General features: G+C 41.3%; 2 pseudogenes; one reads left to right on the forward strand and one right to left on the reverse strand.

Moving 5' to 3' along the window:
* Positions 1 to 509: 509 nt before the first annotated feature.
* Positions 510 to 7,526, forward strand: LOC113907744 (annotated as a pseudogene).
* A 60-nt stretch (positions 7,527 to 7,586) lies between these two features.
* LOC113875130 lies at positions 7,587 to 8,305 on the reverse strand (annotated as a pseudogene).
* Positions 8,306 to 10,674: the final 2,369 nt, after the last annotated feature.

The raw sequence follows: 10,674 nt of genomic DNA on the forward strand, positions 1-10,674 counted from the left end.
AAATCAAGAAAGGATTTGTCATTTAATTACAAAAATGAAGTAGGACTTTTAAAGTCTCATGCTGCTACTGCTCCTAAATTGCTTCAGTCGTGTCCGACTTTGTGCGACCCCGTAGACGGCAGCCCACCAGGCTCCCCCGTCCTGGGATTCTCCAGGCAAGAACACTGGAGTGGGTTGCCATTTCCTTCTCCAATGCATGAAAGTGAAAAGTGAAAGTCAAGTCGCTCAGTCGTGTCTGACTCTTAGAGACCCCATGGACTGCAGCCTACCAGGCTCCTCCGCCCATGGGATTTTCCAGGCAAGAGTACTGGAGTGGGTTGCCATTGCCTTCTCTGTTAAAGTCTCATATGTACTAATAATTAGAAAATAGCAGTGTGTTAGAGTTCTCCAGAGAAACAGACCAATAGGAGATACAGACAGAGATACGTGTAATCTTCAAATACAGATCTAAATCTTTGGGGAATTATAGATATATAAATATCTATATCTTCTCTCTAGACAGATAAATAATGAGAGAATCAGAATTGGCTTTCACATTTGTGGGGACTGGTGAGCCTGAAGTCTTCATGGTTGACCAGCTAGAAACTCAGGTAAAAGTTGATACACTCTTGAGTCTGAAGTCTACAAGGCAGGTCAGCAGGTTGAAAACTCAGGCAGGGTTTATACTGATATGTTGCAGTCTTGAGGCAGAACTGCTTCTTTTTTGCAGAAACCTCATCTTCAGCTTCATGCAATGGAGAAGGAAATGGCAACCCACTCCAGTGTTCTTGCCTGGAGAATCCCAGGGACGCGGAGCCTGGTGGGCTGCTGTCTATGGATGGAGTCACACAGAGTTGGACACGACTGAAGCGACTTAGCAGCAGCAGCAGCAGCATCTTCAACTTATTGGATGAGGCCTATCCTCATTATAGAGAGTAATCTGTTTTACTTCAAGTCAACAGACTTGTAAATGTTAATCACATAACACAAATACCTTCACAGCAACATCTAGACTACTGTTTGACCAAACAACTGGGCATCATAGACTAGCCAATTTGTGTGCACGCGTGTACATGCTCAATCATGTCCAACTCTTTGCGGACCCCATGGTCTGTAGCCCCCCAGGCTCCTCTGTCCATGGAGTTCTCCAGGCAAGTATTCTGGAGTGGAGTACTCCAGTATACTTGGAATATTGGAATACTGGAATACTTCCTATCCCAGGGGAATCTTCCCAACCCAGGGACTGAATCTGAGTCTCTTGTGTCTCCTGCATTGGTAGGCAGATTCTTTACCACTATGCCACCTGGGAAGCCCCAGCCAAGTTAACACAGTTAACCATCATGAGTAAATTCTAATTTGAACTAAATTCTGACTGCTCAAAAATATATGTTAGAGATATGCCAGTCTAGTGATTTTTTTTCCATTAAAAAAATCTTTATTAAATTTGTTACAATACTGCTTCTTTTTTGTTTCCTTTTTTAAAATTTATTCATTTTTAATTAAAGGGTAATTGTTTTACAGAAAGTCTAGTGATTTTTTCACTTAGGATGACTAAAGTGCTAATTTGCTTTAAAAGATTCAGTCATTTGAAAAAAACATTTGAATAGTGCATTTGCAATATATTTAGCTATTCTAATAACCAGTTGTGCTTAACTCAAACTAGGTTGTGAGATAATTCTGAATTATTTCATGGCAGTTGAAATAAGGTCAACTAAAACAATGCACACAAATCTGTGAAGCTAACAGTAAACACACTGAACTCATTGCCATAATAATGCATTTTCACATTTGGTCTTAAAGATAGCTAGCCTAGATACAATGTGACTATTTACAGTGAAACTGGTCAGTAATGAGGTGCGTTCAACTTAATAGAATCACTCACTTGTCTCTGACATCTCATCTGCAAGTTACACAAATGGTTAACTAAGTTACGCAAATAATTTCAGGATAACCTCAACCTGAATCTAGATTCTAAATAAATTATGAGTTGGGCATTTGAGAATATTAATAAATGTGGACCTATTGCCCCTGGCATTATTGCTGAAGTTTAGTATTGCCTTGATGCTCTGTTAGTAAACACATCAATTCTTTGTTACTGGTAAACTGAGGAAAATCTAGTGTCATTAGAATTCTCAATTTAATTAACAAAAGGTTGTTATGTTCAGATAAGAACAAAATTATATACCACCTAAAAGACATTTAAATGTCTTTCTACCACTGCAAAGGAAGGGCTAGTGTGCAGTATATGTCATGGAGTTGGTGGCATTTATCTTATTTCTCATCTGTGAGATAGGTATTATTAGTCTCTCTGAAGAGACTAATGGGAAAATTGTTGCTGTTCAGTCGCTTAGTCGTGTCCAACTTTTTGTGACCCCAGGCTTGCCTGTCTTTCACCATCTCCTCAAACTCAAATTCATGTCCATTAAGTCGGTGGTGCCATCCAACCATCTCATCCGCTGTTGTTCCCTTCTCCTCCCGCCTGCATTCTTTCCCAGCATCAGGAGTCTTTTCCAATGAGTCGGCCTTTTTATCAGTGGCCAAAGTATTGGAGCTTCAGTTTCAGCATCAGTCCTTTCAATGGATATTCAGGGTTGATTTCCTTTAGGATTGACGGGTTTGATCTCCTTGCAGTCCAAGGGACTCTTGAGAGTCTTCTCCAGCACCACATTTGGAAGGCATCAATTCTTTGGGGCTCAGCCTTCTCCATTGCCCAGCTCTCACATCCGTACATGACTACTGGAAAAACCTTCTCCTTCTCTCACATCCATATAGCTCTGACTATATGGACCTTTGTATGCAAAGTAATATCTCTGCTTTTTAATATGCTGTCTAGGTTGGATAGCTTTCCTTCCAAGGAGCAAGCGTCTTTTAATTTCATGGCTGCAATCACTGTCCACAGTGATTTTGGAGCCCAAGAAAATAAATTCTGACACTCTTTCCATTGTTTCTCCATCTATTTGCCATGAAGTGATGGGACCGGATGCCATGATCTTTGCTTTTGGATGTTGAGTTGTAACCCAGCCTTTTCACTCTCTTTTCCCTTCATCAAGAGGCTCTTTAGTTTCTCTTCGCTTTCTGACATAAGGGTGGTGTCATCTGCATATCTCTTATTGATATTTCTCCTGGCAATCTTGATTCCAGCTTGTGCTTCATCCAGTTGGGCATTTCACATGATGTACTCTGCATATAAGTTAAATAAGTAGGTTGACAATATACAGCCTTGATGTACTCCTTTCCCAATTTGGTACCAGTCCATTGTTTCATGTCCAGTTCTAACTGTTGTTTCTTGACCTGTATACAGGTTTCTCAGGAGGCAGGTCAGGTGGTCTGGTATTCCCATCTCTTTAAGGATTTTCTGCATTTTATTATGATCCACACAGTCAAAGGCTTTAGTCAGTGAAGCAGTTTTTCCGGAATTCTCTAGCTTTTTCTAAGATCCAATGGATGTTGGCAATTTGATCTCTGGTTCCTCTCCCTTTTCTAAATCCAGCTTGTACATTTGGAATTTCTCGGTTCATATACTGTTGGAACCTAGCTTGAAGGATTTTGAGCATAACTTTGCTAGCATGTGAAATGAGTGCAATTGTGCAGTAGTTTGAACACTCTTTGGCATTGCCTTTCTTTGAGATTGGAATGAAAATTGACCTTTTCCAGTCCCGTGGCCACTGCTGAGTTTTCTAAATTTGCTGACATGTTGAGTGCAGCACTTTAACAGCATCAGTATTTGAAATAGCTCAGCTGGAATTCCATCACCTCCACTAGCTTTGTGTGTAGAGATGTTTCCTAAGGCCCAGTTGATTTCACACTGCAGGATGTCTGGCTCTACGTGAGTGATCATACCATTATGATTATCTGGGTCATTAGGATCTTTTTTGTATAGTTCTTCTGTGTATTCTTGCCACCTCTTCTTAATGTCTTCTGCTTCTGCTAGGTCCATACCATTTCTGTTCTTTATTGTGCCTATCTTTGCATGAAATATTCCGTTGGTATCTTTAATTTTCTTGAAGAGATCTCTAGGCTTTCCCATTCTATTGTTTTCCTCTATTTCTTTGCACTATCGACTTAAAAAGCCTTCCTTATCTCTCCTTGTTATTCACTGGAACTCTACGTTCAAATGGGTGTATCTTTCCTCTTCTCTTTTGCCTTTTGCTTCTCTTCTTTACTCAGGTATGTGTAAGGCCCCTCAGACAACCATTTTGCCTTTTTGCGTTCCTTCTTCTTGGGGATGGTTTTGATCACCACCTCCTAACAATGTTGTGAATCTCCATCCATAGTTCTTCAGACACTCTTGTCTATTAGATCTAATTCCTTGAATCTATTTGTCACTTCCACTGTATAATCATAAGGGATTTGATTTAGGTCATACCTGAATGCCCTAGTGGCTTTCCCTCTGTTCTTCAATTTAAGTCTTAATTTTCCAATAAGGAGTTCATGATCTGAGCCACAGTCAGCTCCCAGTCTTATTTTTGCTGACTGTATAGAGCTTCTCCATCTTTGGCTACAAAGAATATAATCAATGTATTGACCATCTGGTGATGTCTAATAGGAAAATTAAGTGAGTGAAGTGAAGTCGCTCAGTCGTGTCCGACTCTTTGCGACCCCATGGACAGTAGCCTATCAGGCTCCGCCATCCATGGGATTTTCCAGGCAAGAATACTGGAGTGGGCTGCCATTTCCTTCTCCAGGGGATCTTCACAACCCAGGGATTGAACCTGTGTCTCCTGCATTGCAGACAGACACTTTACTGTCTGAGCCACCAGGGAAACCCAATCAGTTTAGTTCAGTTCAGTCACTCAGTCGTGTCTGATGTTTGTGATCCCATGAATCACAGCATGCCAGGCCTCCCTGTCTGTCACCAACTCCCGGAGTTCACCCAGACTCACGTCCATCGAGTCAGTGATGCCATCCAGACATCTCATCCTCTGGCGTCCCCTCCTCCTCCTGCCCTCAATCCCTCCCAGCATCAGAGTCTTTTCCAATGAGTCAACTCTTCGCACGAGGTGGCCAAAGTACTGGAGTTTCAGCTTTAACATCATTCCTTCCAAAGAAATCCCAGGGCTGATCTCCTTCAGAATGGACTGGTTGGATCTCCTTGCAGTCCAAGGGACTCTCAAGAGTCTTCTCCAACACCGCAGTTCAAAAGCATCAATTCTTCAGCACTCAGCCTTCTTCACAGTCCAACTCTCACATCCATACATGACCACAGGAAAAACCATAGACGGTTTTCTTGACTAGATGGACCTTTGTTGGCAAAGTAATGTCTCTGCTTTTGAATATGCTCTCTAGGTTGGTCATAACTTTCCTTCCAAGGAGTAAGTGTCTTTTAATTTCATGGCTGCAGTCACCATCTGCAGTGATTTTGGAGCCCAAAAAAATAAGGTCTGACACTGGGCTCATAGAAATCAGAAACTTGCTCAAGGTCACCAGAAAGCAGCAGATTCCCTTCAACGCCTAAACGCTTCCTCTAAGACCCAGCTGAAACGCAGAAGGAACTAAAATGTTTGCTCTGGCGTTTCTTTACATAACAAAGGTGATTTATTCCTATCTTATCTTGCGTTTGTCTCCTTTCTCACCTTTAGCACAGTACTAAGTGTAAAGGTCTTTCCCCACAAATAAGGCATTTCTTTCCAGGTGAGTGCAGCAGTTGGGACTGTTTTCAGTATGCTTTTATTTGCAGTTTGTCTTTGGTTAGATCAAATTTAAACTTGTGTCTCACCTTACCTGCCTTCTTCTGCATCACCACTGGAATAGACCAGGAGCTGCAATCAGTGCCACAGTGATGGGAGTGTTGGGGGTGGAGACCAGGGGGCATTGTGGGAGGGTGAAAACAACTTCCTGGGTGGGGTTTCAAGGCACTGATGAGTGTTTTTAGTTATAAGGAAAAAGAAAAGGGAGTCCTCCCCTTTCCTCTGGTTTTCCTTGGATCACCTCTTCAGTGAAGCCTGTAAGCCGTTGTTGCTGCAAATTTTGTTTAAATAGGCACTCAGGTCAAAATTGCTCTGTGGTGCTTGTGCCTTGATCTAGTTGTGTCATGAAGAGGAATCTGTATTCTGCTGTCATATAGCATTGCTAGATATGAATAAGACTATATGGTTCTTCCCTTGAATTGCATTTATAAACTAAAGGGTACTAGAGATTACCTAGTCCAGTGATTTTCTCACATTTTTTTTTAAATAGCACAAAAACCTTTTCAAACTTATTTGTAAGCCTACAAACAAAACAAAGAAGAGGTGCTGCTCTGATGTAGCTCTTAGGCTTCCTCAATTCTCTCTTTTTTTAAATTTTATTTTAGGTATGACTGACAAATATATTTCTTTTTATTGTTTTCTCTAATGTATTTCAGAAACTGAAGTGTTTTATTTTGTTCCACTGTTGGCCATAGTTTGAGCCCTACACACTCTCTTTTATTTCACCTCAAAGGGAGTGCCTTTGTATGTAGCCACTCATTCATCATTAGTGTAAAGATCAGGCTGGATCTGCTCCGAAATCTTCTTCTTAGGATTCAGCTCCTTGTCATGGTAGGCAACCGCCGCCCTGAAGCTGACCAACAGAGTTCTGCGGAGCTTCCGCATCGCCAAGGTGTTCTGTGAAAACTCTTCGACTTCAGCCCCAGCGGCGAGATGGTCATCTCGAGGAGTGGCGACGACTCCATCGTGCTCTATGACTGTCATGAGGGCAAACCAAAGAGAACCCTGTACAGTAAGAAATACGGCGTGGATCTCATCAGATACACTCGTGCAGCAAATACAGTAGTCTACAGCTCTAACAAAAGAGACGATATTGTTATTACCTGTCCTTGCATGACAACAAATATATCAGGTGCTTTCCTAGACATAGCAAAAGGGTGGTGGCCTTGTCCACGTCACCTGTGGATGACACTTTCATTTCTAGGTCTCTTGATAAGACCATTCGGCTCTGGGATCTCTGCTCTCCTAACTTCCAGGGTCTCATGCATCTACAGGGCAAGCCAGTTTGTTCTTTTGATCCAGAAGGATTAATTTTTGCTGCAGGTGTCAATTCTGGAATGGTCAAACTTTATGATCTTCGCTCTTTTGATAAGGGGCCATTTGCAACATTTAAGATGCAGTATGATTGGATTTGTGAGTGGACAGGGCTTAAGTTCAGCAGTGATGGCAAGCTCATCCTCATCTCCACCAAGGCAGCTTCATCCATCTGATTGATGCATTCAAGGGAGTGGTGATACATGTTTGGGGGTTGTGCTAACAGCAAGGAGGTCTCGTTTACCCCAGACTCCCAGTTTATTATGATTTGTTCAGAGGATGGCAAGATCCATGCTGGAATAGAGAGAGTGGTATAAAAGTAGCTGTATTGGATGGCAAACACACAGGCCCCATTATCTGTTTGCAGTTCAACCCCAAGTTCATGACCTTTGCCAGCGCTTGTTCTAACATAGCCTTCTGGTTCCCCACCATTGATGACTGACCTGCATGGTGCTTGGCTGTTTTCTGTACAGCGAGGGGTAGAAAGTAGGAAAAAACTCAGAGGGGACTAAGATAATAGTGGGATTGGATCATTTGACTGGACTAGAGAGCATCCTTCCACATGGGCTTCCCAAGCATGTGCTATACATCTGCTCAAAAGAAAAGTTACTTTGCTGAGCTTCTTACAAAAGTAATTCTGTCTCCAGAAACAGATCCATTAGGAGGTGCCAAGATTTCAACTTTCTCTGGTGAACTTTCACACATCACCATTGCCTGAGACAAAGTAAAACCACCATCTGATTTTGCATCTGGTAAGAGGAACATGCTTCACCAGGCCACTGACCACTGTTCTTGGGGCCAACATCTACTTCATCTACATACAAAGAATCTGTATCAGGGTGTTTTCTGGCAGTCATGAGACACCCAGTTCGAAGATCCAGGTGGGGAAACATCAACAGGCTTAGAGTCAGCTACTGGTTGCTGTTTTTTCTCCTTTTTCCCTCCTTTTCAGTTTTCTCTTTCATCTTTTCTTCTTCTCCTCCTCCTCTTTTATTTGCTCTTTAGCACCAGAAGATATGGTTGTTATTGGTATAGATTGTATCTCATTTTCAGAAACTGTGGAATCAGCTTTTAGTGGAGTACCAGATGGAAATGGTATTTTACTCCATTTTGAATTTCTGCCTTAATTAGCTCATTTCAATCCTTCAATTTTTCTTCAATTTAGCATTTTCAACTCTAAGTTTCTTCTCTTCTCTCAAAGTTGTCTGCAAAATTGCTTTCTCCTTAACTAGAACAATTTGCTGCTTAAGATATTCAATAATTTGATCTGCTTCTGCACCTTTCTGCTACAATCACTTCAGAACAGCATCACTGGTTGCCATTTTTGCCAAGAAATGGTAGAAAATCATTTATCAGTGGACTGAGGCACCTCAGCAGCCTCAGCTGGGAGCAGGTAAGGAGTGCCTCCCCTCAGTTCTTAATATTTCCTTGGAGCCCTCATTTAAAGTTTATTTAGTCTACCCTCTCATTTTATGAACTTAACAAAAAATTCTGAACAAATATTATGTGTCTAGCTAGCACTGTACTAAGTTTAGAGAAAGTGTGCTTAGTCGCTCAATCCTGTCTGACTCTGTGTGACTCTATGGACTGTAGCCCACCAGGCTCCTCTGTCCATGGGGGTTCTCCAGGCAAGAATACTGGATTGGGTTGCTATGCCCTCCTCCAGGGATCTTCCCAACCCAGGGATCAACCCCAGGTCTCCCACATCGCAGGCAAATTGTTTATGTCTGAGCCACTAGGGAAGGCAAAGAATACTGGATGGGGTGGTCCATCCATTCTCCAGGGGATCTTCCCAACCCAGGAATCGAACCAGGGTCTCCTGCATTGCAGGTGGATTCTTTACCTGCTCAGCTACCAGGGAAGCCCTTAGGAAAAAGACTGAGCCTAAAATATGGGTATGCTCTGGTCCCTGGTTTATCAGGGAAGACAGATGATTACAGCACAATAGTGAATTCAGTGATACAGAATTACCTGTGATACTTGCAGCCACGGAACTGGGGCTCTCTAATTCAGTCTGGGGGCAATGAGTGGAAGCCTGAGCTCTATGACTGGGCCAATCAGCTAGGAGGGCAGTTAAAACTTGGGAAGGTGTGGGGAAGAGTATAATATAGACTGAAGAATGGAGTGGGTAAGTAGCTAGAGGTATATTCTGGAAGCTACTAGTCATTTTATGTAATAGTTCAGTGGGAACTGATGAAGAGGCCTAAGCCCTCCCTGTCTTGAAATTGGAAGTAAGGTGTCGTCACTTAAGGCCTTAAGGTACGGAAACAAAGAGGTCAAATTTATTTCAGATTGCCAATAGGGACAATGACCTTGATGAGAACTAGTAGAGAGGTAGGAAGACAAGCCAGGAGAGTCAAGAGCAGTAGCTCTCTGATAAGAGAACATGAGAGCAGAGGCAAGTCTGGGAAGAAAAGGATGCATTCGTGTTGAGGTTCCAGGTGCAGAGGTCCTGCATGATCAGATGGGTATCTAAGGGGAAAAGCCTAAGTGGTTAGGACTCCACGCTTTTACTGCTGACAGTGCAGGTTTAACCCCTTGTCAGGGAACTAAGACCCTGCAAGCCACTTAGTGCAGCCAAAAAATAAAAATAAAAAAGAGACATGGGAAGATTAGTTTAAGAGATCAGTTTAAATTAGTTTAAGAGATTGCTTAAACTAATTTTGCTTCTCATTTTCTTATTCTCTGTATACTAAACAAATTACTTTTATAAATGGGAAAATGCATAAAGCCTGTTATCTTCCAAACTTTGCTCTTTAACCCATCTGGCAGCATACCATGTAATATCCTACATTTTCACTAACAATACTATGCAGCCACTAAAAATCATGACTACAAAAGAAAAACGCAACAATTTACCAGTTTTCTTACACTAACTTTACAATTTGGTTTAGTTGGACTCTCTGTAGATACAGTGAGACAGAAAAATCTCTTATGAATAAAGTGTTCACAGCATGTTAAGTGCTTTCTTGAATGGAGTAATCATAGGCACTCCTAATGTTCTGTCACCATTGATGGTAGAACAAATGCAAACCTGAAATATCTAGCCCAGTGTCTCCTCAGAAATGTTAACTCACAAGTGTGTCTGAGAAGTTTCAGGCTTTTCTGACATTGCCTGGGAATGATGAATTTTGCCTAAAAACAGAAAGGAAAAGTTGGGTGGGTTTCATTTGAACTTCCTTGCCACAACAAATAGATCATACTCTGTGATTACTATCATCTAGCAGATTGATAGCTGACCTTAATGGAACACACATACTCAAAAGCTATCAATGAACATTTGCCACTTTTAATTCATTAGAGGAAAAGAACCATGCTCATTTCAGTAACTTATTTTCATTATGCTCAAAGCAACTTATTTAATAAATTTAGTATTACCAGCTTTAAAAAAAAAAAAAAAACCATTAAGAAACTGAAGTATAATTTACAATGTTGTGTTAGTTTCAAGTGTACAATAGATTGAGTTATACATATACATTATGTATATATACTTTTTCAAATTATTTTCCATTATAGGTTATTATAACCTATTGAATATACTTCCTGGTGCTTTACAGGTCATTATTTCTCTCTTTTATGTGTGTATATGTTAATTAGACACCTAATTTACTCTCTCCTCCCTTCCCCTTTGGTAACCATGTTTGTTTTCTATGTCTGTGGGTCTGTTTGTTTTGCAAATAAGTTCATTTATATC

Source organism: Bos indicus x Bos taurus, chromosome 17 (assembly GCF_003369695.1).
Source record: "Bos indicus x Bos taurus breed Angus x Brahman F1 hybrid chromosome 17, Bos_hybrid_MaternalHap_v2.0, whole genome shotgun sequence".
Lineage (NCBI taxonomy): Eukaryota > Metazoa > Chordata > Mammalia > Artiodactyla > Bovidae > Bos > Bos indicus x Bos taurus.